The sequence below is a fragment of the Diorhabda carinulata genome, chromosome 1 (genome assembly GCF_026250575.1).
Source record: "Diorhabda carinulata isolate Delta chromosome 1, icDioCari1.1, whole genome shotgun sequence".
Classification (NCBI taxonomy): Eukaryota; Metazoa; Arthropoda; class Insecta; order Coleoptera; family Chrysomelidae; genus Diorhabda; species Diorhabda carinulata.
Genome location: NC_079460.1, coordinates 35,011,262 through 35,038,239, shown reverse-complemented (window position 1 = coordinate 35,038,239; position 26,978 = coordinate 35,011,262). Strand labels below are relative to the sequence as shown.

Below are 26,978 nucleotides of genomic sequence, written 5' to 3'. Positions count from 1 at the left end.
TACACGAATTTTATATTTATCGTACTTAATACTATTTATTATAATAACATACTGTGTCTTTAATAAACATAGAGTGAATGATTATATTAAGTAAAGCAATTTTATTCTTCATAGAATTAGAGTCTTAACAAGATTCGACATTACTTATGAAACACCCTCTGTAACAAACAAAATGGCTATGAATATAAATGTCAATATTGATAAAAACACCATATAAAAATCAAAATTTTGAACATTTTTTCTTTCAAAGTGACAGTTAAATAAACTAATCATAGATTTACATAATATGTACTTATTATTTTTAATAGGGTACCTTTTGGGAAATAGATATTCTCGTGAATTTCCGTTTTAATTTTCCTCAATTCTTTTCGACTAAACTGACATACTCTTCATTGTCTAGGTGAATTAATTTAATGGGCAAGTCCATTACGGACCTCCGAAGATAAAATAGAACTTTATCGATTGCTTTCGGTCAATTTTCCATTTGAAAATTATTTATAAGTTTTATACACCATTGCCTGACCCTAAGTCATGTAATTTGCCGGAATGGAACATTAGCTAAAGTATTTTATTATATATTATCATACATATTTCTTATGAAAATAGTGAATTTGTAAAATGTACATGTAAGATTAGAAATTATGATTAAGTTGAAATAAAAAGTCTCGACACAAACTTTTAAATACTTCATTGAAATTAAGATTTATACATTTTTGCAAACGTAATCAATTATTCTGGATTGTGGGTACCGCCTCAACTGCATCTTTGAAATTTGAAAATATTCCTGCGATGCGAAATATTCTGGAAAGAAATTCACTAACCCCAGCCTTGGAGCCTTGATCTACTTCCTACAGTTATCCTTTCCTTTCGTCGTTGTAGTACTATTTACTTTCCCCATTAGGTTTTCTTAGCCGATATGTAATCGTGTAATATATTTGTCTCCGCAAAGTAAATCCTTAGTACACTTATTGGAGCTGAAAATTACTTTATAAAAGAATGGATTCACTGACTATAGCTGTCTTAACAAGCGGCAGGCACCACTTGAACTACTGCTGTGAGATATGGTTTATCCTCTTGTGGTTGCTATTTACATAAAAAAAATTCCCTTCGTATACAGCTGGACACTTTAACTTTTCTCTAATATGAGACATCCTCCATAATTATAGGTTATGATGTGATTTTATGTTAAATAATTGTTTTGCTAAATGGTAGGTAAATTGTTGCAATGCTTGTATATCTTGTTACAGTTAATGTTTATTAGTAAATGAAAATATTTCATTGCCTTACTACCGTTTTTACCACTATTTTAATAAAATTGATCTTTTCTATTATATCACTTGACAAGTATCTGAAAATTAACAGATAAACAACAGATACTACTACTATCGTTAAAGATACAGTTAATTCAATGCAGGTGTATACTGTGTTTGGTTTGACGATACATTGTTAAAGAATTGAAAATAACGCTAGAAAAATTAAATAATTCAACTTAGAAGGATGAGTAAAATAACATTAGATAGCTGTTAGGTCAATATTTGGTGTGTACACACTAGAAGATAATATCAAAAATTACATGGTATATTCAAAAACTTTAATGGGAAGATTATTTGAATTTGAAAATTACAGATCAGAAGTTACATATTCCGGGCCGGACGTATTGATATTATTTTTTTAATTTTTCCGGATTTCCTAATTCCTCAAGGGGCCCCGTCTTTATTTTAGCCCCGTGCCTTATAAATCTTAATCCGACCCTGAACACATTAGAGAGAAATTGTGCTTTCCTTAAGTGGAAACAGTGGCATCTAGTGAAGTAACCTAATGTTACGGTTGAATAAAATTCAAATGACAATAAGAAATTGGCTTCCTATCGTGCGAGTCATAATTAGATTTTCATAGGAAAAAAAAGTGGTGGCATCTGACATTTACAGTTAAGTTGTGGAGCAGGCAACAATCTTTCCTCACGTTTTGCGACAATCAAATGTGTGCTTGCTTTACCTGATTAGTACAAAGCCAAAGGAATTAATATACGCTCCCACATTTTTCAGCGTTACCTTTCTGACGGTATCGCCCTGAGCAAACAGCAACTGTGGTCTGAAAGCGCCCTGAATCGCCAATGACAATGATATTTAAGGGTACACTTTCTGCAGGCAAAGGTATGGCAACCATATGATAGAATTATTCGGATCTTGGACAGATTATTACGTTGTGTCACTTCGACAAGGTTACTTGTAGCCCACCAGCGAAATACGCAGCCGTTTTATGTGAAGGTCTCATCTTTCTGCACGACAATGCCAGGCTCCATTAAAGTAACGCAGGGCATCGGATCTTATTTCTATCACATGTTAAACAAATCGCGTTTCGATAAATATCTGATTGTACAAATAGGTGAGTAAGTGTGCTCCCTAATTACTTTTTGTATTTCCTGTATATTCTTAAGAAATATTTCTTCATTAGATTTTTTTATCAACCTCGTCTAATGAATAATAATAATTTATAGTGATTTTGGATTATAACTGTTTTTGTAAAAACCGTCTCAATTAGTTTTTATCTACTTTTATATTCCAAGTTCAAATAAATTCAATTTTCAAATTAAACATTTAACATACGCCCAGTTAATCTTAAATCCATTGTTCTCTATTTTCATTTTCCTGACAAATACAATTCTATCAACAAAAAATGAGCCATAAAGATAAGGAAAATTTATAGCTTTTGTTTAAATTTCCATAGCGTTATAAATATTCAAAAAATAGGAGGAGACTGCAGACTACTTTGGTGACCAAAAATTTATAGATATAATACGATATACATAAACATTGCAATAATTGGATATTTTGTAGGACTAAATAATACATTGGATAATATGTGTAAAAATATCTTGGGAAACAGACCAATTCCACAAGTTACTGAATGAAATTTGAATGAAAATCCTATTTAAAAAATTATTTACAAACACACCAACCGTCTAAGTACTTTTAAAAATATTTTTCCTTATAGAAACTGCTTGAAATGACGACGAAATGTTTTACTTCCAAGAAAACGATATATTTAATAATAACGTGCGGACAACTGCTGCTGTAGCAACAAGTAAACTGAAACGATCTGTGGGTAATCTTTGAACTTTGATAACATTCAGATAAGATAATTTTATGTGGACAAACACATTTTATAAACATATTGATAAATCATATCAGTTTCGAAAGAAAAAAATATCTGGTTTTAAATTTAAGCTTGGCATATCGTGGTGGTAGAATGTTCGGAAAATTTTCAATCAAGTAACAACTACTGCTACTGAGCCAGTAGGTGATCAAGGGTCATAATTATAAATCAAGGTAGTTCATGGGCTAAGCTAATAATACCATCACTAGTGTTTATTACTAAAAAAGATTGTCCGGGTATAGTCCGTAATCGACTCCTCTCTAAAATATGACCAAAATAAAGGAGTGGAAAGAATTCTAAAAGTTCAATACGAATTTAACATCTTAACTAGGTTTTCGAATTCACTGCAAAAATATGCTCTTGCTAATCATCAGAGCATACCTTTTCTCTTCTTCCACCTTCCTTGTCAACAAAAATGGATATACAGTTGAGGTATGACAAAAGACCTACGATTTTTATTTTGAGGAATGATACGCAGTCAGAATATATCCAGAACATTAAACTGTTTCATATATGAGATCGTGATAGTGTGGAACTACCTGGAAACTTCTAGCACTAGGCAGCCAGACTGCAGCAGCTAATCATCGAACATATGATGTGTGGCCAATGACGTAACGTGGAATAATATAGACGTTTCCAAGATCTAACTAATAAATTTATCTTACTAAACATGCTTTGATACGACGTGTCTACTCATGATAATAAAAAAATATAAATGAGTGGTGGGAGAATCTGCTTCGATTGAGAGTATTGCTAAACCAGATAGTCGGTCCTGCTTCATATAGTTTCTTAAGTAGTTTTCAATAATTTTTACTTAGTTTGGTAGATTAGGCACTAAAAGTTGTAGTTCTTTGTAGAGCTCTTAATATTCTATGTCTTTGCTTTCTCTGTCTTGAAGTACTAGACCTAAATCACTAAGTCCTTCAAAACTTCCGTATGTGGCAAAGATTTTTTATTTATGCCGTACAAGAATCCAGAATTGTTGTAATATTCAGTGAGAGCAGTAAATCTTCTGTTAATATCAACCATTGTAATGAAAAAAATCACTTTAGAATCTACTTTTAGCGAAATCAATAGGTTCATCTACAACTTCATAATTGAACATATTTTGTGAAGCTTTTCTCTTTAAAAGTCTTTGGAATCTTACCATTGCTATTTTCTATGAATCCGTAGGTTTTTGGAGTACATTCATTCAAGCTTGTTTCCCGCAATTTGTGAATCCAGTTGGATGGGATTTTTGTGATAGTGATTTTCTGTAATGAATTTATTTTTCATATTCTTTATGGTATAGGTGTAATTAGACCATTTTTTATATCTTAAACATGATTTGTAGCTCGGTGGGTATTTCTATTTGAAATAGAACGAATGTATGACTCTTCTAGTGACGTTCTGTTCATCCTACTTTATTCTTATTTCCATTCTTCTCCATACGTCTCGTACAGTTCTTTGAATGAAAAAATAGTTTGGTAGAAGCAAACTGAACTGAATTGGGTTTTGGTAAGCTTTGTTTTTATTTCTTCATCATTAATTCATCATACATCTTCTTCTGGTTCTCAATAGGCAAATTTTCATTAATGTCAGTTTTCTGGATACAGAAACCATGCACTTATATTTAGATTGAATCATTGTTTTGCTTGTGATTATGATGAATCTGTGAGTCTAGAATAAGCGCAGATCCTATATGTCAGTTAATGGTTATTTCTTAGCTAGTACTTACGTCTTCCAACATTAGGTAACCTAACAATTTCTTAACATTGTGTTTTTAGGAGAGGTAAAGTTCTTAAAGCTTCACAATAAGTTAGGAAAAATATGATGGAAATTGATCTCTATTTTCATTTGCGCCTGCACTTGCTCTGTTGTTAATAACAATATATGCCTTATGCCTTGCACTGTGCTTTATATGTGGAAATCGATGGAGTTTAAATATTGGCATAATATCGGCTCTTTTGCAGGTACAATAAGATTACACCTTTGAAATTCTCAAATACTTATTTCTGAATTTCAGGAGTAGTTACCGTAAATGACGGTCCAGGACGTTCAACATCATCCTTATTCATATGGCTATTTTTGAAAGAAAATAAACATAAATAATTTCAAGGGACGTAAAATAATATTTAAGTAATACTGTTTATTTTTTTTCTCCATATTTACCCAACAACTTAAACATTTGGCTTTATATGCGTATTAAAACGAATCTACCTATCAGACATAAGAAACTAACAAAATAATCTCCTTAGCGTTGTCAAACTCTGGAAAGTTACTCCTTCGTAGTATTGTTAAATTGCGAGTGTATTTATTCAACTCCATATCTAACTTATGATTTTATTTTTCTTCTAATCTGTTCCTCTCAGCATTTACAAAATATTGTTAATTGTATTTTAAAAATTTCTGCATTTCCATCTTAACACGGCTAAAACAGATTTTCTAAACAAATAAATGGAAGTTTTTCAAGAAACATGAATCAGAATAACATTTTTTTCAATTCATTTTAAGTAGATTTTGATGTCTCCGAATGAAAGAAGACATGAAAGCCTGATCAATAATGAAACCCATATTTTGCATATTAAATGTATTTTTTCAATATTTGCACATATCCTTAGTAAATTCTAAATTTAACGAATTTTGAAAGGTGTACAGATTTGGCAGGCGTTTCAAGACAAAAACAATTTTATAAATCTGCTATTCTGAACCAATTACTTTCATTGCAATTTTCAAGGAACTCATCTTAAAGCAGACGGTCAGTCAAACGGTTCAGAGAAAACGTATGGGTATTTCCAGTTTTAAATCCACAATCAATCGTTTTATGCTTTTGAAGAGATATCATTGATTTGTGGCTTGTGGTGTTGAAGTATTTTATTTAATTAAAGTTAAAATTAAAAACATTTTTACCTCATATTCTAGAGGACATTATATTTGTTTATAAAAACAAATTATAGATTTGTTTCTAGAACAATAACACAAATTGGGGAATCCAATTTGCAATTATACAACCGAAGTGTATTACCAATAAAACAATCTGAGGCCGCTCTTCACTACGTCATAGGAAAAACGGGAGGCATAATTGTTCAACAATTCAAAAATATGGGTTTCAATTTCTTAGCCAAGTAGCTAATATTTTAGAGAGAGGATTTGCTGAATCCATCGATTTGTATCAAGCAATAATCGGTAATTATACAAACACCCCCACGTTTATGTGAGAAGTTTCTTCGTTTATACATTTTTCTATTCAGACAGGAGACAATATTTTTTTGAGAACCCCGAAAAACATTTGTTGGTTTGCTGTTTTCATAACTATAACAATTTGCTTTAAGTAATAAATGCATATTTAGATTTGACTAAATGAATTGCATATTTAAGCGCATATTTTGGGTTTTTCATTTGTATATTTGGGTTTCCTTACTGATCAATCTATCGAAATTTGAAAATATCCAAACTAGATTAAATAGTTACACCGTTTATTGTAGTAGTCATAATTCTGGTCGTGCTGTTTCTCGTCAGAGACAGGAATTGTATAAAATGTAAGTTTAAACATAAAATAACTAGTTTATTCTCTGACAGAAGGAGATAATTCTTACCCTTTCCATAAGATGGTACTAATAAATCGCGGTCTTTCTTTTTCCGAGACACCTTGTACATATCGTTCTTTTTTCTTCCATTATAAGCAATAATGGATCTCCAATACCTGTCACAGTTTTAATATCTGGTTATTCATTTCAAGTCCAATTTGTGTGACTTTCTATTTCTGTCGTACCATAACCATTACCATTATTATGTATAGCACAAAGCTATCTAAACAAATTCCATATTTATTCGTAAATAACACTTTGTACATTCAAATCGTTCGATCCAAAAAATATATATTTTTATAAGCATTAAAATAGTATTTGAAGTAGCATTAATTTCTCTCAATGCCATTGTATAAACTACTTGAAACACACGTTGGAAATATATTTATTTCTAATCTTTGAACACTGATAACACACTGATAAAGAGTACTTATGGAGAAGGTTAATTTATGTTTTAAGTAAAAGCTCAAGTAAACATGATAATTTTTGAATATATACTGTAATTAATGGTTTAATTGTTTTCAAGACAAAACCGTTAAATGTTAAAAATATGAACATTGTAGTCAATAAGGGAAATTTGTAATTCTAAATAGCCTACATACGACACACGTTATCAAATACGATTATTATCGTGTTATTTTTTAGTTCCAACATCAAGAATAATTTGGTGGAACTTTACAAAAAGGTAGGTTGTGTTATACTCCGTTGGCTTCATAATTTTCCAAAAAAAAAAGTTGATACATTTCAAAAACCAAAAACGCTCGGAGGTATTTAGAATTGAATATTGTTATTTTTTAAGGAAGAAATAAATGTTATCATGCCTGTCAGTCTTAAATAAAAAATAGATGCAAAATTATTTATATTAAATGTTACATCCATGTAACATACATACAACATGCATCGTTGGCTTTAATTGCGTTTAGCAGATTAATTTCACTTAAAGATTATGCATCGTGCATCGTTAGTAAAACGCCACTTAAGACGTTTTAAAACTTGGAGGAATGGTTTGAATTAAAGTTGGCAATTCTATATATGCCTGATTGGTCAAATCGCAGACGGTTTTCGCAGCACTTTTGACAATTATTATGATTGATAATTATCTAAATTGTAAACAAATAGTGCACAATTTGTTCTTTCTTGCGTTCCTGTTATTATTTTATTAAAATATGAAAACAGTTTTTGTCAGGACTAATTTGAAAATATAATACTCCAAGTACTAGCAGACGTCATGCCCTCCCCAAAAAAGGAGCTTTATAATTTTAAGCCACTTATCGTCTACAGAGAAACAAAACATTGTGAATTTGTATGAACAAATCTCAGATGATGAACCAGAGACAAAGATAAATGCCTTTGTGTTTAAATAGCACTTTGATATGAAATTAACAGTTACAAATTTCATTTTTTAGGAGTTGCTAGATCCATTTTGTTACGAATTATTAAAGAATTTACAAACAATGAAATAATCGTCTTTTCTAACCATTGTGGAGGTCGTCTAGAAATTGTAGACGATATAACAATAAATATAATTCGATGCATTGTTCACAGTTTTTTTTTTAATGAAATATCAACTTTGAATAAAATTTTAACTGAAATAGAAAAATGCCAGATAGTACAAATTTCTCGTTCATCATTACATAAAGTTATGGAAGAAATAGATTTTACGCAACCCACAATTTACATAATTTTTATATCAATTGAATAATTCATGTTACCGATAAAATGACACAACAAAATAATAAAATTTTACTTATGCTGCCACCATATCATTGTGAATCGAACCTCAAAGAATGGATTTGGGCTAAAGTTAAAAACTAACTCAAAAATACTACTTTCAAACTAAAAGAATCCTCTAATGAGAGCATAGGATTGTATATGATCTTATAGAACCGACAATCGTCTCTTTCTCTAGTGATAGGAAATGTTCCAAATGAAAAATCTATGGAAGAAGTGGTGACAAACACATTATTCTGCTATCTGCTATTATTCTATCACATATAGATATTTTTGACGATTTATTTCTATATAGAACAACAAAATATTTGTAATATTTTTAAGTCAAATAAGTACTTGTAATCGAACATTTTCTTCTATTTCATACCCAACCAATTTTTTATTCAACTTCATTTCTCATATAACTCAAGTTTCGAAAAATAAATATCCTCTGCTCTCGGAATAATGCAATTTTTACCTATTTTGTTCCTTTATTCTGAATTATTTACATCTGATAAGAAACGACTCAGATCTTATCATTGTTTTTAAATTTGATTCACCTATCGATACAAAACTTTTCAAATTTCAAACTTACAAACGTAGTCATCCACCTTAAAATTCTTTATAGATTTAATTTTATAATTTGTTGTATTTTTTTACGTTTTCAATAATATGCATTCGCTCTTTTACTGTATGTCTATTAGGTTAATTATTATTTAGTTTGTGGTTTATTATTTCCAGACTGTATAATTTTAGTATGACTAGTATTTCATGTCATCGCTTCCAATCTAGTAACTTTTCTGGTAGTGTGTTTCGGGTTTTTTAAAATGGTCCTTTTAGTTTAAAAAAAGGGTAAAGATATGAGGCAACAGTTCAAAAATGTCAACGTTAATCAAGTCTTTTGGTGTCATCAAAAGTACACATGAAAATGAACATTCGTGAGATGACAAAATGTTCAAAATATTCAATTTAAATACAGATTACCTAGGTAATATTACTTGTGCGGCAAATATAACGACAACATTGATAATTTATCAGTTGGCATCTTTTTTAACTACATAAAGAGGAGAGTACAATTTAATAACCATATCTGAGTACAGTGGTGATCATCGTTTGTAATTTCTGAAACCGTTGGTGGTATTCAAACTGGACAAATTGATTACATTACTACCACACAACATTTATGATAACAAAACCTAAATGAGAGTATATTAGTCTTATCATATGATTACCATTATATTTGAGAACATTGGCGCTTATTATTGCGAAACCAGCGAGAAATTTTTCATGATTTTCAAAAAGACTTTATTCAACAACAATGCTTAGAAGTACATCGTGCAATTTTTGGTAATGGCGCACTATCAGAGAAAATAGAAAGCAACAGGTTTCGAGAATTTCAAGTTGTCACCTGCAATTAAACATGTCAAAGAACTGAATATATTAAAGAGAAAAACATCGAATCAATATCTCATTGCCCCTATTCACCCGATTTATCGCCTTATGACTTTTTCTTTTTTCCCAATGTCTAACAAAACTTTCCAAATTCTCTTCACTTCAAGAGGCGGAAGAGGAGGAAGACTTTCAAACCCATGTTTCTACGATATCAGCTTCGGAGTGGAAAAATGTTTTCAGAATTGGTTTGAGTGTGTGCAAAAATGTATAGACCCCAACAATGAATATTTCGAAAACCAATCGTTGTTTAGAACTTGTTAGTTTCTGTTTTGCTCTTTGTAAAAACCCTCGTTTTGGTTCTATTGAAATGAATTGTTAAATAAGATAAAAAAAGGATCCCCAAGGGCAGTAGGTATACAAATTTGCATTATTATTTATTTTCCAATGATTTAAATTTGGAAAACTTAATTTCGTTGGAAATATTCATTGTGATTTCCTAAATCAGAAAGATCCGTTCACGGTGCATTGCACTTAATAAATATTAAGTTAAGCGGAGATGGGTTTTAGGATTAGACTTTCAAAACGGTGTATTTTGTGCTAATAACATGCTCCAACATTACATAATTAAACTTGAAAAACATAAATAAACACGACATAATATCATCGGCAACATTTCCTTGAAGTTAAATATCTATTTGGCTACATTTGTACGATTTATATTTATAAAGCAGTTTTTTTGAGTCTTTATTACATTTCTACATTAAATTTTTGTATTAAATTACACAAGTAGGTGTCTATTTCCATATTTTCTGATTTGCTGGAAAAAATAACCGTAAATTTAGGATTTTGATAGAAATCAGGTGGCGCCTCTAAGTAAAGCCTTTTAATATATAATTTTTTGTGACATCTGTATTCAGATCGTCCTTGCTCAAAGTTTTCTGCAGTTTTCCTGTAGCCTGGTGAACCGATTTATCAGCTAAATGACCGACGATAGGAAATGCATTCTGCAGGGAACCAGTTTTTGTTTCGGGTGTTTCTTTCATTTCCATTCCTCAATTCTAAATTACTTTTTTTTATCCTATTGCAGTATATATATATATATATATATATATATATATATATATATATATTCTGCAGGGCTGCAGAGGAGAATTGCCTATATCAGTGCCAAACCTAATAGATCTCTTCCTTTACATGAATAAAATCCTCATCCCAACCACAAAAATCCAACTAACCTCACTCTTCCTCCCAGACCCGTCAATGTGAGCTAGCCAGAGTCTAAGGTTGCCACCAGATAGCCGAAAAAAAGAAATTGTAACAATACTCGCTCGATTGTTATGTTGAAAGTGTTAGTCATTCCATCTAAAGTAAGAAATAACAAATATGTTTATGAAAACTATACATCAATATCACTTTCTGCTTCATCCCCTTAACTCTCCGTTACTGTATGGTTTTCTTGAAATTAGGCTATTGATTATTGTAACCATTATCCTATACCCTGTAAAACTGCTTTGTTTGCGGTTTTTTCACCATGCATAAATCAGATGTCGACCTTTGTTCGTATTAAGCCCATTTTATGTAAATGAAACAAACACCAAGTTTGCACATTTTAATTTGAAAAACTTATTTATAAACTTGTTAACAAATACTACACAGGTAATTAGATAAGGAAGAATATGTTCAGGAAGGAAATTGAAAAGCATATATATTTGAAAAAATGTTTTTCTCATTTTTTACAAAAGTGTTTTTTTTTCGGTTTTAAGTTCACTAGTAACGATTTTTAATTAATTTTTGCAGCTGCAGCTGCTTTGATTGAGAGCATTGCTAAACCAGACACTAGCCTTACTTCCATAATGTTTCTAAAGTAACGATTGTTAATTAATTTTAAATTTGATTTGATTGTACAGGAAGGGAAGGCAAAAAATAACCAAAAGTGGGCACACAGTTCCTTGATAAGAAAGTGTGTGAGAAAAAAATTATACTACACAGAAAGAAACCGCTTTATAGAATGAGAATTTATTAATATTGTAACAGTAAAACATAAGTTTCAGTTTCTTAACATAGACTAATTTTTATTATTTCATTGTTAATACATAATGGCAGAAAACAGCCCTTAACAAGAGAGAGGGAAAGAAATGTAGTAAAATAGATTTTCTATTTTTCATTTCCTTAGTGTAATTCCAAGGAGTAGGCATATTGAGGCCTTGTAATCAACCAAAAAAAAAAGGGGTGGTTCATTGCGTATCGGAATCGGGTAACTTCTTACCAATGAAAGAATAACCACCCTATCCCCACCCTTCTCTTGATAATGGCTTCAAAGTGGGGGCCAAAACATCGTGAATCCAGAATCCAGTTTTTTTGATACTACAGGAATAGCAAGAAGACTTAAGAGGTTCAAACCTCTTAAGTTGGGGAAGGGAGATTGCCAAAAGCAGAGTAATATGCCTCGTACGATCAAATATTGTGAAAAAAAAATATTTCATCGCCTTTGACTCAACATTAATGTTTTCTTGATTTACTGTGCACAATGGAAATTTTTCATAACAACACAATACAAATAATTGACTAAAGTAAAATAATTTGAGATGTCTTTTCTTCTCCAGGTACGAAAAATGTTAACTAATATGTAATACGGAAAAGGAGGAACTGACAATATTACTGTAGTGTGCCACCACCACTACATTATATCTCGTTATGTTTTTGTTTTAATTAAAAATATAACTGGGAACATTCTTAGTACAAGTTTAGATAAGAACGTAAAAACTTCTGTATCTCATGTAACGTTATCACCATTTCCAATAATCGAACTTTGATAACATTCTTGCTGTCGCACTCAACCTTACGGCCCGTTGAAAAAGTCAAATTATTTTAAAATATCTATAATACTTTTCTTTCTTTGTTATCAAAAACGTGAGATTTAGTTACCCAAACAATATCTGGAAATATTTCGTCGATAATTACTTATCTCACGTTAATCTTGGTTTCTATAATTAAACCATTTGTTTATAATTATTAGTTTCTGTTAACAGTGAACACGCAGGTAAATTTGTTTCTTAACAACTTTTAAATACTTACAAATATGGAAAATAAAACGAACTCAGTTATATACTAAGAATGCCTTCTATTTAAAGTTCCAGGTATACGTGGTATAACTATCGAATTACGTTTGCACGCACCAAATGCCAGCAACCGACAGATAATTCGTTCACGAATGCCGTACCTCTCGCTAACGTAAACAAATCAGTATAGACGTAACCATTCACATCAGAGTTGTTCTTTGTTTCACCTTGTAAGTTACTAATTGAAAGTTATTGAGAAAACTGTATGGTGTTTGTAAGTGATTTAAGCGTTTGCAAAATGTTTTAGTTGATTACTGTAGGGATAATCCTTCTACGTCCATGGGTTAAGTATTCGTGCTGTTGTTTAATCTATAGAAATTCTTGAAGAGAGTCCGTACGACAAATTTCATATAATTTTTATATGCAAAATGTGTGTGCAAAATTGGTCAAAATCCTTTATGCGCCCACATCTCTATTTTTTCCATAGAGGCTTGTATAAAACAATTAATATAAACTGTAGGTTCATGATAATTAAAATGAAGACAATTTCAATCACACACTATATAAATTTCACTAAAAACACACAAGAACGGAAAGAAATCTGTCATTCTGTTCGCAAACGCATGGTAGTGTTTTAAGTAAATTGTAATAAAAAATGCAAATGATATAGGAAGAAACAATTGAGTTCAATAAAAACCAAAATGATTTATAATATCTAAAATTTCGAAATTGGAAGGCTACCTTGAGCTTCTTTGACCGTCTAAAGGCAGAGGAGATATGGAAGTGCTTGAAATAGAGATAATATTAAGGAATTTATATTTCGTTATTTGCATATTCAAGTATTAGAGCAATTGATAACACCAAGCATACTGAATTACATCACCGTGCTTATTCTATACATTTATCTATAGGTATAAATAAAATTTAATTGATATTTATACGAGGTGCGTTTAATATATTCATATATAAATAATTTTCATCTCAACTCAAGTTTTTTTCAAGTTATAACAGTTTGAAACATGGTCTGACCATTTCTCGAAGGAAAAAGCAACTATTTGTCTGGCTAATACCGCGACGAATAATGAATTAAATCTACTCCTTCGAATTTGTTGGGAAAGTAGTTGTTTTTATCTGTGTTTTATAATTAAAAAAATTCGAAATGAAATTAGAGGTGAGAGTAGTATGAATAGTTTCCATATAGCCATAACATTATAAACACTCATTCAGTTTCAATAAAAGAAAATACAGTTTAAGATAATTGTAAATTTAGGTCGAATAACTGCTATAATCTATTTTTATGTAAGAGAGAGTAATAAAACCTACAAAACTTAGTGCGGTCATTTCAAATATTACACAATAATTTAGATATTTTCATAAATGTACCAGAGCTAATACAAGTTTTTCTGCTTTTATTGATCTTTTATAATCATAAGCTGTACATAACAATAGAAAAAGGTTTGGAGTGGTCAAAAGCCCTGTGTTTTAATTATTTGTTAATTAAAGTTAGAAATTTTGTTTTTATTCCAAGAATCTCTTCCCGAAAAATTTCACCGGCAACACGATTTTAGGTTTTTCCATATAGTGAGAAGGTCCAAGATGAAACTATTACAAGTCGAAGACAGGCTTTTTCAAATAATTTATCTACTGGTTTAAATTCACCAACAAGAAAGGGGAGCAGATTGATAATAGCTGATAATAGTACACATCGGCTGTTCAAGCGGTTTTGTTAAAGGTGGTTTATTGAATTTTGAATCTAATAGTTTCGGTAACCACCATGAAGACATGAATTTCTGATGTTTTTAAAAATTGATGATAGAATAGATGTTTTTCCTCCGAACTGAATAACAGTGATGAATAATTATTCTTTATGATCGTAAGATTGTTTAAAAATCAAAGCCCTTATATCTAAATAATCAGTATGACACAATATTCTTCATACCTTACGAAAAAAAAACATTTTAGCACTTTTTTACATTCAGCTGTCTGCAAGTTATAAGCAGGTTAATTAGATGAAAATATCAATGTACACCCGATATATTCAATATATTTATAAAAATATTATTTCACACGAAAATACTCGAAGTATAATTTGAAAAAATATTTTAACTGTTTACTTTAAGAAATGGATTATGAATACTTCATCAATTTATCACTCTCTCATTCATAAAACTAGACTATAGTTGTGCAAGTGCGAATGCTTCACTTCGAATATTCAGAAATAAGTTTGGAAGTCTAGAACAAACCATCATCGTCAATTTCCATATTAAATCGATATAGAATCAGAATACAAAAGAAACATGGTCTGGAACATATCTTAATTATAACTCATGCCATCCCAAATCACAAAAAAACAGCGTCGTTATAGTATTAACAGATAGAGCATTAAAATTAACTTCTCCAGAATATCACCGTGAAGTAATAAAAAAACTCAAAACTACTTTGAAGAATAATAAATACCCAGCAAATCAAATTGATAGAATCATCCAACAACGTACATATAAATTACACAATAAGAACAATATAAATCCAACTACACAAATAAATACAAGCAAAGAAAAATATACATACATAGCACTCCCCTATACATACCAACTATCAAAAAAATCGAAATACATTTTATCGAAACATTACATCAATATAGATCCCACAACACATTATCACCACTTTTCACTACACTAAAAAACAAAACTAAAGACACTAATAAATCAAATATTATATATTCCATACTAAAAATTATATAGGAATGACTACGCAATATTTAGAAAACAGAGTAAATGGTCACAAATACACCAAAAATGCATCGACTGCTCTACATAAACACGAAAAAAATGAACATCATGAATTTGATTTAAAAAAAAAACAAAAATCTATATATCTATAAATCGATATAATACCCACTATTCACCCACTAAAATGTTCACATTGACACATATATTAACAAAGTCAAGTCAGGTTCCACTTCACCGAGAGCTGGAGACTTTCGAAAGACCCGTCTTAACTCCGTGAAAGAATAGTGTGTAAGTAGAAATTATCCATAATAATAATGTATAAAGAAACTTACCAATATTTTGTAGAGCGAGCCTGCACTTTTTCAGGACGCTGGAAAAAATAAAAAAATCTTATATCATCATGTAATAAATACGTTGGTAGAAAATGATTTAAAACGAAACACAAATAAATTTTCTCAGCAGTTATCAAATTATTTTAATAAATATGAAATAATTATTAAGTACGTAATATATTATCAAAATATTTCATTAAACTAAAATCCAAAATTCTAAAAAATAAAAGAAGTAATATTACATAAGGGATTTTTTGTAATAATTGTGATGCTGTTTATATAGGACAAACATATCGATATTTATGAAATGGATTTAAAAGTCATCAATACTATAAAAAAATTGAATGGATTGGCTAATAGGATAGATTGAAATTTTTCAGTGTTTCGGCTTACACTTTGATGTCATTATCAAGAGAAGTGAGTATAGTGATTATTCGTTCACTAAAATAGAAAACCACGCAATGAAGCAGCTTAAATCCTCAATCTTCCTATTCCCTGGAATTCTACCAAATCACTTCCAAGATTGATGAACGAATAACTACCTTACTCCCTCCTTTTCCTTAATAAAGTCGAAAAGCCCCAACTATCCACACGGCTCAATTTGTGAATCTTTTACTTTCTACTATGCATCTTCCCCATTACAAAATCTCCTCAGTTCATCCTTTTCGGAGTCATAATTCCTATAAAGAGACTTTGTAGTGACTTCTCTAGAAATTCAGTTTGTTTTTTGTAATTATAACTAGAAATGCCTGTTCATTTGAAAACGTTTTTTACTCTTTCCCAAGAATAGTTTCGGAGAAAAATATAAAATACCTATACAATCTCATGATTTTTACTTCTTTCAAAATAAATTTTGGAAATGGCCATCGATAAATTACATGAAAAGTTTCCGACTTCAACCTGAAGATGTTAGTACTACTTATAAATGTAAGTTAGGATATAAACTTTCGCATGTGTTGAAAGATTCTGACTAGAATTTCAGCCATTTTCATTTTCACAATCATATAATGACTCGTAGTGAAGATTTTTCGACAAATTCCGCACCATGATTTACGATCGTCAAATTTTGGGTAGTTGAATTCAAACGTGGCCGTTCCAGAAGACAAGATGCGACTACCAACGATATCATCGAAAAAATTCACAGACGACCGTATTAAGGTTCGAGAGAGGCTATCGACATACCAAAAAAACCCATTTGTCATATACTGACTGAAATATTAAATGTGCGTTGCTATCTCTTGACGCATTCGAATGAAAATTTTCCAGGCCTTATTGACGCGATTTTATCAAAATGTCTCGACCTATAACTGTAGATGAATCCACCACTACACTCCTGAAAAAGCAGTCAAGACAGTGGATTGCAAAGGTTATAGACGCATTCATTAGACGGAATAGTGTTGGCTATCGTTTATCGGAACAGTCATCGGATTGTGTCCATGGACTAACTTAAAAAATTTTTAACAATGAAAAAAGGAATATTACGCATCATTTCTTGATAAAGAAACGGGAGAAATTGGATAAAAAAACAACCGTATTTGAAGAGTTAAATAGGTTAAAGCATTGTTGGACCAAGTGAATAAACTTTAAAAAAAGACTGTTTAAAAATAAAAAGGTTTGTTTCTTTGTTAAATCGGAAACATTTCAGACAACCCTCGTATGTCTGTCTCATCGAGTGTCGAACACGTTAAAATATTTGAGGCGTATATCTTATAGTATTACACGTTTTTTTATTACGATTCTTCAAACTGTTGATATCATGTATCGGTGTGTTGTAAACAGTTATTTCAAATAATTTTTCATAATTCAATGAAAATCATATTACAATACTCTCTTTTGAATTGTTCAAAATATTTATAATCCTCGCCATAAACATACGAATTCGGTCAACTTTTCTTCGTTATGTAGAAAACATATACACATACATACAAGGATGCCTCAAAGACTGAAGATCAATCACAAAAACATCGGATCCTATAAAATCTCCTCTCTGTGTAGTGTCTATACCGATAACGGTTCGCTATTTTACAAGCGTTTAAATTGCTCAACAACATACAAATATATACACAAAAAATGTGTACAGTTCAATCTAGATAAGAACCATCGCAAACAGGACATCATTCTGTCCGATAGCCAAGCAGCCATTTGAGATTTAAGCTCCAATATCATGAAATCCAAGCTTCCGCCAAGATTCCGTGACAAGCGTTTAAATGTGCTCAACAACATACAAACTTACAAATAGTCATACGGGTAGATTTATTATCAATTATACTTTTACAGACATACTTCAGTCCAAGACAGACCTGATAAATACGAACTGCTGGAAATTCAAAATACTTCGTTCACCATTATAAAGGTTCCTGCTCAAGTTGGGATTATTTGTAACGAAAAAGCCTTGTAAAAGAAACCACCTTTCTGACCTCAATATTTCCAAATTAATGGAAATAAGTAACTTTGGATCCCCATGATATTAAACTAACAGTTAATTAAATTACCAGTTTTGGTTTATCCAGACGTAACAGCACTGTCATTCACAGACTACGTATTGGACACACTCGACTTAAAACGTAAGTCGTTTGTTTATTTTGAACGTAGATTCAATTTGTTTCGAAATCGATACACTCACATACATATATATACATATAAAAAATAAGAGTTACCCTGCAATGGATTCCGGGACACACCAGAGTGGAGGTAAACGAGGTAGCTGACATAGTCGCTAAAGTAGGGGCAAACAAAGTAGTGGGATTCATAGATCAGCTGTAACCACTGGGATCCTCAGTGTCGCAGCAAGAAAAGGGGACATGACATGAAAATTGAAGTCTTAAATTCAGCACGTACATATTTTTCTTGTAAAATACTATGAACGTTGCACGCTTGGAAAGAGATAATGATTTTTGGAGGCAAAAGAGAAATTTAATCCTTCTATCCTAATCCTAATCCTTCTGGATTTCCTACTGCCTTTTTTCTAAACATTTTCTAACCATCTGCATCCTGCTTTTCGAACACAATAAGTATTCGTTTCATATGTTATATTATTTTCTTTATCTGATGGCTAGAAGTTGCTTCTTTATATAAGAGAATCAATCCCAAATATGCGTGTTGAAAGCCAGTTAATTCCGTAACTAATAAGTATGTTGATGACTTAAATAATGTCCACTGATCTTAGCTTTCAAAAATATAGAGATATAATATAGTATACCGATTTCCGAAAGCTTCTAATAAAACATATTTTCTGTGTGCCCAACTACGCCATTGGTGCCATTAGGGCATATAATATATTTTAAATTCCATAACTCAAGTGAATACATGAAGGACGTAAGTAAAAATTACCAAGAAGGTATTGATTGCCCTTGAGGATGGGCTGGGAGTCAACTTACCACCCTTGGATGCCATACAAAACGTGTACGAGGATTGTCTTTTATGTTTTTTCAAGAAGTGAATCAGAAACAAACAAGTGTTTTATTACTTTTCAATGGCTTCTTGAGGTGATGCAAATCGCTGTCCGTTTATCTTTTGTTTAACAGTGAGGAATAAGAAAAAACGTAACTTTTTATAAATATAGTGGTGCTACAACTCATTAACGCCAACAATTTTTCGTTTGTATCAACTCAAAGGGCAACTTGATTATTCATACGATTAAAGAAAAAGAGAAAATGTGGAAGTTGGACAATTTGTAAGGAGTAGCTGTACTTATACTGGTGAGATTTTATATTAGAATTTCTCTTTATGACCGTAAGAATGTTTAAAAATCGTTCAAACAAACGTTCAAACCCTTATACCTATATAACCAGTAACGCAATGTTCATACCTTGTGGAAAAATGAAACATTTTAGAAAAAATTGCACTTTAGTTATAAGCAGGTTAATTAGGTGAAAATAGTGTACACCTTATGTATTCATTATATTTATACAAATGTTATTTCATACGAAAATAGTCGAGGTATAATTTGAAAAAATATTTTAACTGTCTACTTAAGGAAATGATATGGATTATAAATGCTTTTATCATTTTATTACTCTCTTATTCATAAAAATAGACTATAATGTATTGTAACTTGTACTTATTGCCTTAGCTGTGATAAGCTCGTTAAGCGAATTTAAAAAAAATATCAGAAAACTGAGAGTTCCGAACTGCACGTTAAATTTTATTGAAAAATCGAAGTCTCATTGTTTTGGGACGATTTTATGTAGTACCAGGGTTGTTAAGCGGAAGAGTAACTTTTCACATGTTGACGACTTTTCCACAAAGAATAAGACATTCTACCAACCGTACTTTACAAGCTTTCTTAAATTTAGAACAAAACTTAAGCACAACAAGAAAAACAGCCCCAAAAAATTAAAGCGGCGCGATGTATCAAATCAGAAAAAATAGCTACCAGCTATCCTCAATTCTTAAGTGAAAATAATACCATTATTCTTGTCTGTAACCAAGAAGGCTTTCGTGGGATGGATTGCTGTAATTTGAGACTTCACAAAGTTGGATTGTGTGGTGTTAATAGAAGTAATCCTATTATTTGTTAAAGTTTTCTTCGTTTCCACCAAATTTCTGATGTTATCTGTCAAAATTATACATATATCTGAGGGATATATTAATTTCAAGCCTCTTATAAAGAAAACTGTTTTCGTTGTGAAGTAAATACGGAGAAAAAGTTCATTCTAAACATTATATCCGTTTTTCGGTCAAAAAGTTATGCTTAAGTGAAAATAGCCGCGTTTGTTAGAGAAAAGAGCTTTGTTCTATCACTACAATGCGCTGTCCATTCATGTGTCCAACGGCGCCGGCGTTACCATTTAATGTCTTAGGCTAGGCGCACACATACAACTTTTATTCGCCCAACTATTTTTGGAATTTGAGACGAACCTAAAGTTATTAGGGTGCTCTAGAAATGGCGGGACCTGTCTGTATCTTAAGTCATTAAAGGAATATTCAGACGTTAATTGAAAAAAAAATGAGCGGGGGCCACAGGTCTTCGATTGTGCATGTACACCCTACACAACTAAATAGTTGAGTCGATGGAAAGTTGTATGTGTGCGCCTAGCCCTTGCCTCCATATCCACATCTGTGTGGAGTCAAAAGGTGATTATATTGAAAATAACATAATGTAAAGTAGCTTTTCCGTTCAATTCAAAAGTCACTATTCTGTCAAACCACTAATGATTGGAATAATGTTATTTGAATAAAATTCACTTAAAAAGATTTTCGTTCTGATTTGATTGTTCACGTTGCATTCTTCTACAGTAACTCACATCTATAGCAAGGTTTATTTAATTTGATTTTGAGTAGATATAGTAGGAATTAACAAAATTGGGATGATGAATAGTTTTTATCATTTATCAGTTTTAAATAGATTACAGACAGTGATTGTATGTTAATTGTTTGTTCGCAATTGCTATAGAATTAACTATCATGAGATAGGAAAATATGGTAATTGATAATATTTCTTTTTATCGATAAGAGAATAAAAAAATCACAGTATCTCAACTATCAGCTCCTTAATTCTTTCTGTAAATTGCTACATACTAGTTTTTAAAACTAACTAATGTCTTTGGGTTAGTACATTATTTCTGTCTTGTCAGTTAGAGTTTACGTATTGTTCATATTTGATATAAATAACAAAAAATACTGAAAATACTGAAGATATGGAGATAATTCAAGAAGTTTTATTGATGATTCAGTCACCAACGGTTTTTGGGTAGCAATTCTTTCGAGCAACACCGATTTTTTATAATGTTAGTATTTTTTAGCCGATGAAAATTTCAGACATTTCAAGATCATACAACGGGAAAAATGTCAATTTAAAAAAAATTGTATAAGCTTTTTTAAAGGGGTTAAAAAAGTCTTATATTAAATAGATATATAAGGTAATAAGCTATTATGAAAGACTTTTTCTTAAAAATTGACAGATTTATAAAGAAAATGAATTAATTACCTTTTTTTAAGAAAAAATTAAAATTTTGATTCAATGCATTTTCGGTCACATTAAAGATTAAGAGTTGCGTATCACAAATGATTTTGAACGATTTTGAAATCAATTTTAAAAATACATAACGAGATTTAATTATTTTTTGAGTCCTCAAAAAAGTTTTTTCTGATCAATAATTGGAAAAATATAGAATTTATGCAAAAAATACAAGAATAGTGTAATAATGTAATAAATATCTTTTTTTTCATTTTTCTACGGAAAATTTTAAACAAGATATACTTAGAAGTTCTAATTTAGTACTTAAGCTATCTATTCCCAGCTCTTTCAACCTCAAAAATGAAGTGCATAGAAAATTACGAGCTTTATAGCTGTAAGGAAATATTCAAAGTAAGCCTGTAGTGTTCTGCTTCATATTTATTCACGATTTAGTATATTTTCAGAATCAAAAGAATGAACACGTGTTGCTTTTTTAGCTAGTAAGCACACCTCGTGCATATACACTAATGATGAAGAATTGAAAGGTACTTTCTTTTTTTTTCTTTTTCTACTTTTCTACTAAAAGTTTTTCCTTCAGTAATTTTGCTAAGAAACCTGACATGACAAAATCGCCCGACCTTCAGCGACTCGATTTTTTCATTTAATTTTTTCTTAACATTACAGATATTTCGTTGCAAAAAAATGTATCCGATTGAAAAAATTGTTTTTCATTCAGTTCAGTTCATTAAATCGTTAAATATTTGTTTCGAATGTGAACCTATTCTTTATCGATTTGCTGATAAAGTAATTAAGAAGAGATATTTAATAAATTGCAAATTCTTGATGTTCTTTGTTTGGGTGGAATAAAAACTATTTGCTTACTTGGAGTTTATTATCACAGTGGTATATATTTCAGTGATATCTTCACACGCTACTTGTGTATATGGAAGATAAGACAAGGAATTGTGTGCACGATTTTCTAAGAACAGTGAACGTGGCTAGTTAGGTAATACATTGGGTTTTCAGGTGAAACTAATGTTCAATTTGAACTTTCATTTCATAATAATTGTTTAATAAAAGTCTAAAAATAATGAATGATGGATTGAAACTGATTAAAACAGTATTTTTGAAATACCCTACTAGTAAATGCAAGCTTGTTCGAACTCCGAACGCAAATTTTATGTTATTTAAAAACACACTTACGCTAAGGTTTTCTACGACATAATATATAGTTTTAATGCTCACTAATGTTCAAACCCTTTATTTTATGTGTGCCTTAGCTTTCTCATGCCACTTGTCTCTATCTAGCAGAGTCTGTCTAGCAAGGTTCCGGAGCTGGATTTATCGATCTTAATCTGACAAGCGAGTACGCTCAAATTATAATACAATTATGGAACCTAATAAGGGTGTAAAATTCAGTTTTTGGACAGAGAATAAACTGTGTTATAAAATCAAAAAGAGCTTAGAAAGAAATTAATGAAACCATATTGTAACATTTCAAAAATGATTTGTTGTTTTAAACAAAAACTGAGGTGGTGGAAGAATGAAAAGTTAACAGATGAAATTGGATACTGTTTTGGAACAATAATACGAGGGTTCCTACTGAAGTTTTGAGATATGGAAACATTGATGTGAATATGTCACATTTGCTATTGCCAAAGATGTCCTTTTCCAGCTACTTACCTTTGAAAGCTGATTGAATTATGCGAGTTCTCTCTGCCACCTCTTCCGATGTCTTCTAATTAATCTACGCCCTTTAAAATTTTATTAGAATATTTGTCTCGACACTCTCTTTTCATCTTTTTGCAATCTGAAAAATTCCTTTGTTGCATATGAGAACAGTCTTTGTATTCCATGATTATATATGGATCTGTATGTTCCGTTCTCACATTTCGAGCCACATATTTTCCTTAATATCTCAGATCTATAACTAAGGATGTTTCGGAGATTGATTTTCATGTATTCCATAGTATATTGAATAACATGAGTGCTCGACCATCACCCCATTTAAGACCCTTCAAGTTATCTTGAATCGATTGGCCACCTGATTGCGTCTATCACTTTTCTGACATTCCGAACTCTTTCATGATAACATACCTATACGTTTATCTCTGTCGATGGAATCGTAGACCTGTCCACGAATGTGTAGTGAATATCTACGCCATATTCCAACGCCCCTTTTAAGGTTTCTTTGACGTTAAATATTTAGTCTGTAGATATACTTGGTCTAAATCCCGTTTGGTACACGCCAATGAGTTTTTCGGCATATGAGAACAATCTTTCATTTATAATACAAAATTAACTCAAGAATAATGCAAGCTAGCATCTTGTGGTGTACCAGTTTGATGTTACTGCACGTGTATCTTCCATCTTACTTGCTTACATTTCACTAATGTGTACTACGAAATAAAATTACGTACATCACTCTCTTCGCAAATATTTCCTTTTTTGCCATTGTTGGTGTTAGTAAATCTCCGTGAATGCATTTGGTTGATAAGAATATCATCAAATGGTGTTATAATCCATCACTTGTTGACATTTTGACATTTCAAAATATACAGAATGGCCCTCATTCGCCTTCCGATATTCACCTCTTATCAGACCTTTTCATTTATATTTTTATTCGAACTTCTACACAATATCAACTTCCTACGCTTAGCTGGTTACCATAGTTAGTACGCTAAGAAATTCACGATAAATGGAGTTTTTTGAATTTTTTATACGCGCGAGGCCTTAAATAATTGGCATTTTGCTTCACTTTGCGATAGACAATGTAAATGTACTTATTCTGAAATCCTCGATGTTTTTTTCGTTTACTTGTCGTTCACAGTTTTTGCAGCATAATTAAAAAGAGGTCTTATCTCGATAAAAACTGATATTGATAAAATTTAGAATCAAAGATCAGAAAATTATCAAAAATGACTTGTGAAATTTATAGTGCCACAATCGTCATTAAATTATAACGTACACAGTTTTGTTTTTATTATGACATACTCTAACCATGAAAAGTCGATTATATTAAGTTGAACTTTGTATAAATTTAGGAGAATCGAGTTTTTCGAGCGCAAGAAATAAATTTGAATCTTCTCAATTTTATTTTAATGTGTCTCAAATGTTCTTAGTTGTAAGACACTTCTCAAACGATAATATTTTTATCGGGTTAATTATTTGTTTAATGTGCGATGAAGTACTTGATGAGCATTTAATTGTTTATTAGAATCTAAGTGCATAAAACGGGTATTTAAATACATTGACTTCATGCCAACGGTATTTATTGTATACAAAAAAAAATATCAACAAAAGATTCTAGATAAAGGAACTATCAATCATCAATTCAACGAACTACCATTAGCAACGTTTCTACCACACATGAAGTTGTGAAGGCAACACTGTAGAGAAACTTACGGAATCTTATCAGTAGCATATTTATTTGTATTAAGCTGTATTAATGAATTAAAAATAACTTTTGCTCATAAAATTTCATTTAAATCAATTACCGATCAACCGTTTTCAAAATTATTAACAAATATGTGCTTAAATAACACTGGCCTACACTATTTTTATTCCACAGTTTGAAAAATTATTTTTATAATGTTAATACCTCCCATCTTTCCATGGTTATGTGCTTTATACAGTACAACAAAGCTTTCAACTTTGTCAACTGAAATAAGTTATCGGAAGCACTCAAGGTGACTTAATCAAACTTCCACCTATAAAGAGGTGTCAGACAAGGGGGTGTTTTATCACCTACACTGTATAAAATTTATGGCGAAGCTATTATGAGAAATTCTCTAGGTGAATAGGAAATGGCGGTCCTTCTAAACGGAATAGAGCGGAAGAGTGGAAACTTTGATATAACATTAAACCAAAACAAAACTAAGCATATTGGATAAGCCTAACAGAACCCATTTGCTTGACGATCTCTGGAAACAGCTTTAAATGTCTGGGGTCAATAATAACCAGCATGGGTGGATGCGTGGACGAAGTTAAAAGAAGACCATAAGTGTAATGCTATAACTAAAATATGAGAAAGCTCATACATAAACAAAAACTCTAAAATGAATCTGGTCATAACATGGCTCTCTCAATCTTCTTATGCGGCTCAAAAGCGTATATATATATATATTAATTCATTTGAAATGTGGTGCTACAGGAGATTGTTTATAATTCTCTGGACTGCGAAGAGAGCTCTCAAAAGCCACTGCGACTATATAGACTTTTCAGAAACTTGTTGGCAAGACTTGAGAATTCAGGCAAGATGGTATACTGGTTATACCAAACATTCCTCAAACCCATGAACATATACGCATCCCTTATTGGGTGGTCCAAACTAACGTGAGAGTGCAAATAAACTCTTAAAGCACTAGCTAACCACTTCTTAGGACCAGAGCCCTACTGTGAGCTCATGAGATGCTACATCAATAAAGAAACTCAACAAATGAAGTTCCACTGAAGAAATACTCCAGGCTTAATACAATTAAAAAGATTCATAACCATATTAGCTAATGACTAGAAACGACATCAAACTGGTGGTCAGTCTTCTGACAGGTCTCTGTCCCATCAAACACCACGTTAAAACGATAGGCATGACAAAGGACAACAACTGTAGATTCTACAAGCAGGCCACGGAAACAGCAGAGCATCGACTCTGCAAATGTCCTCCCCATTTGAAGGAGTAGTACTAACACCTTGGGAAGTGGGACACATAACAGAAAAAAAGCCTCCTTTGCGAGGAGTCTGCGTATTTTGGATATACAGTGGGCTTCCCATGTCAGCTATAGCAAGTCATTGGTTAGCAGATCAAGGAGAATAGAAGAAGTATGCCTTCTCCAGATCCAATGGGATGAGGTTATTGGCAAGATATATTTTTGGAAAATGATGGAGATAATAACGGTACGGCAAGCCACATTTGATTTAGTACATCTGAATCTGAACTTTGTTGGTATTGTCTGATATTAGATTGAAAAATATTTGTTTTTGAAAGGCAAGAAATTTGACTCTAAGAAAACTTCAAGTTAGATTGTTTTGCTAATCTTTCTTCAAGTGAATTTTGGTGTAATTAGCAAACAGCGAAATTGAGTAGTGGTTATTTTTGAAATTGAATTAAATGAATAGAAGGGAATGTGACTAAGTGA

At 31.3% G+C, this 26,978-nt stretch overlaps 1 protein-coding gene across 1 annotated transcript in view; it reads right to left on the bottom strand.

Moving 5' to 3' along the window:
* LOC130900940 (uncharacterized protein PF3D7_1120600-like) overlaps positions 1-26,978 on the bottom strand; it is a 63,406-nt gene that overhangs the window by 20,080 nt on the left and 16,348 nt on the right. The window contains exon 2 of the mRNA XM_057811961.1: positions 15,945-15,982. The gene's annotated coding sequence lies outside the window, so the exon portion shown is untranslated. The remainder of the gene's footprint in view (positions 1-15,944; positions 15,983-26,978) is intronic.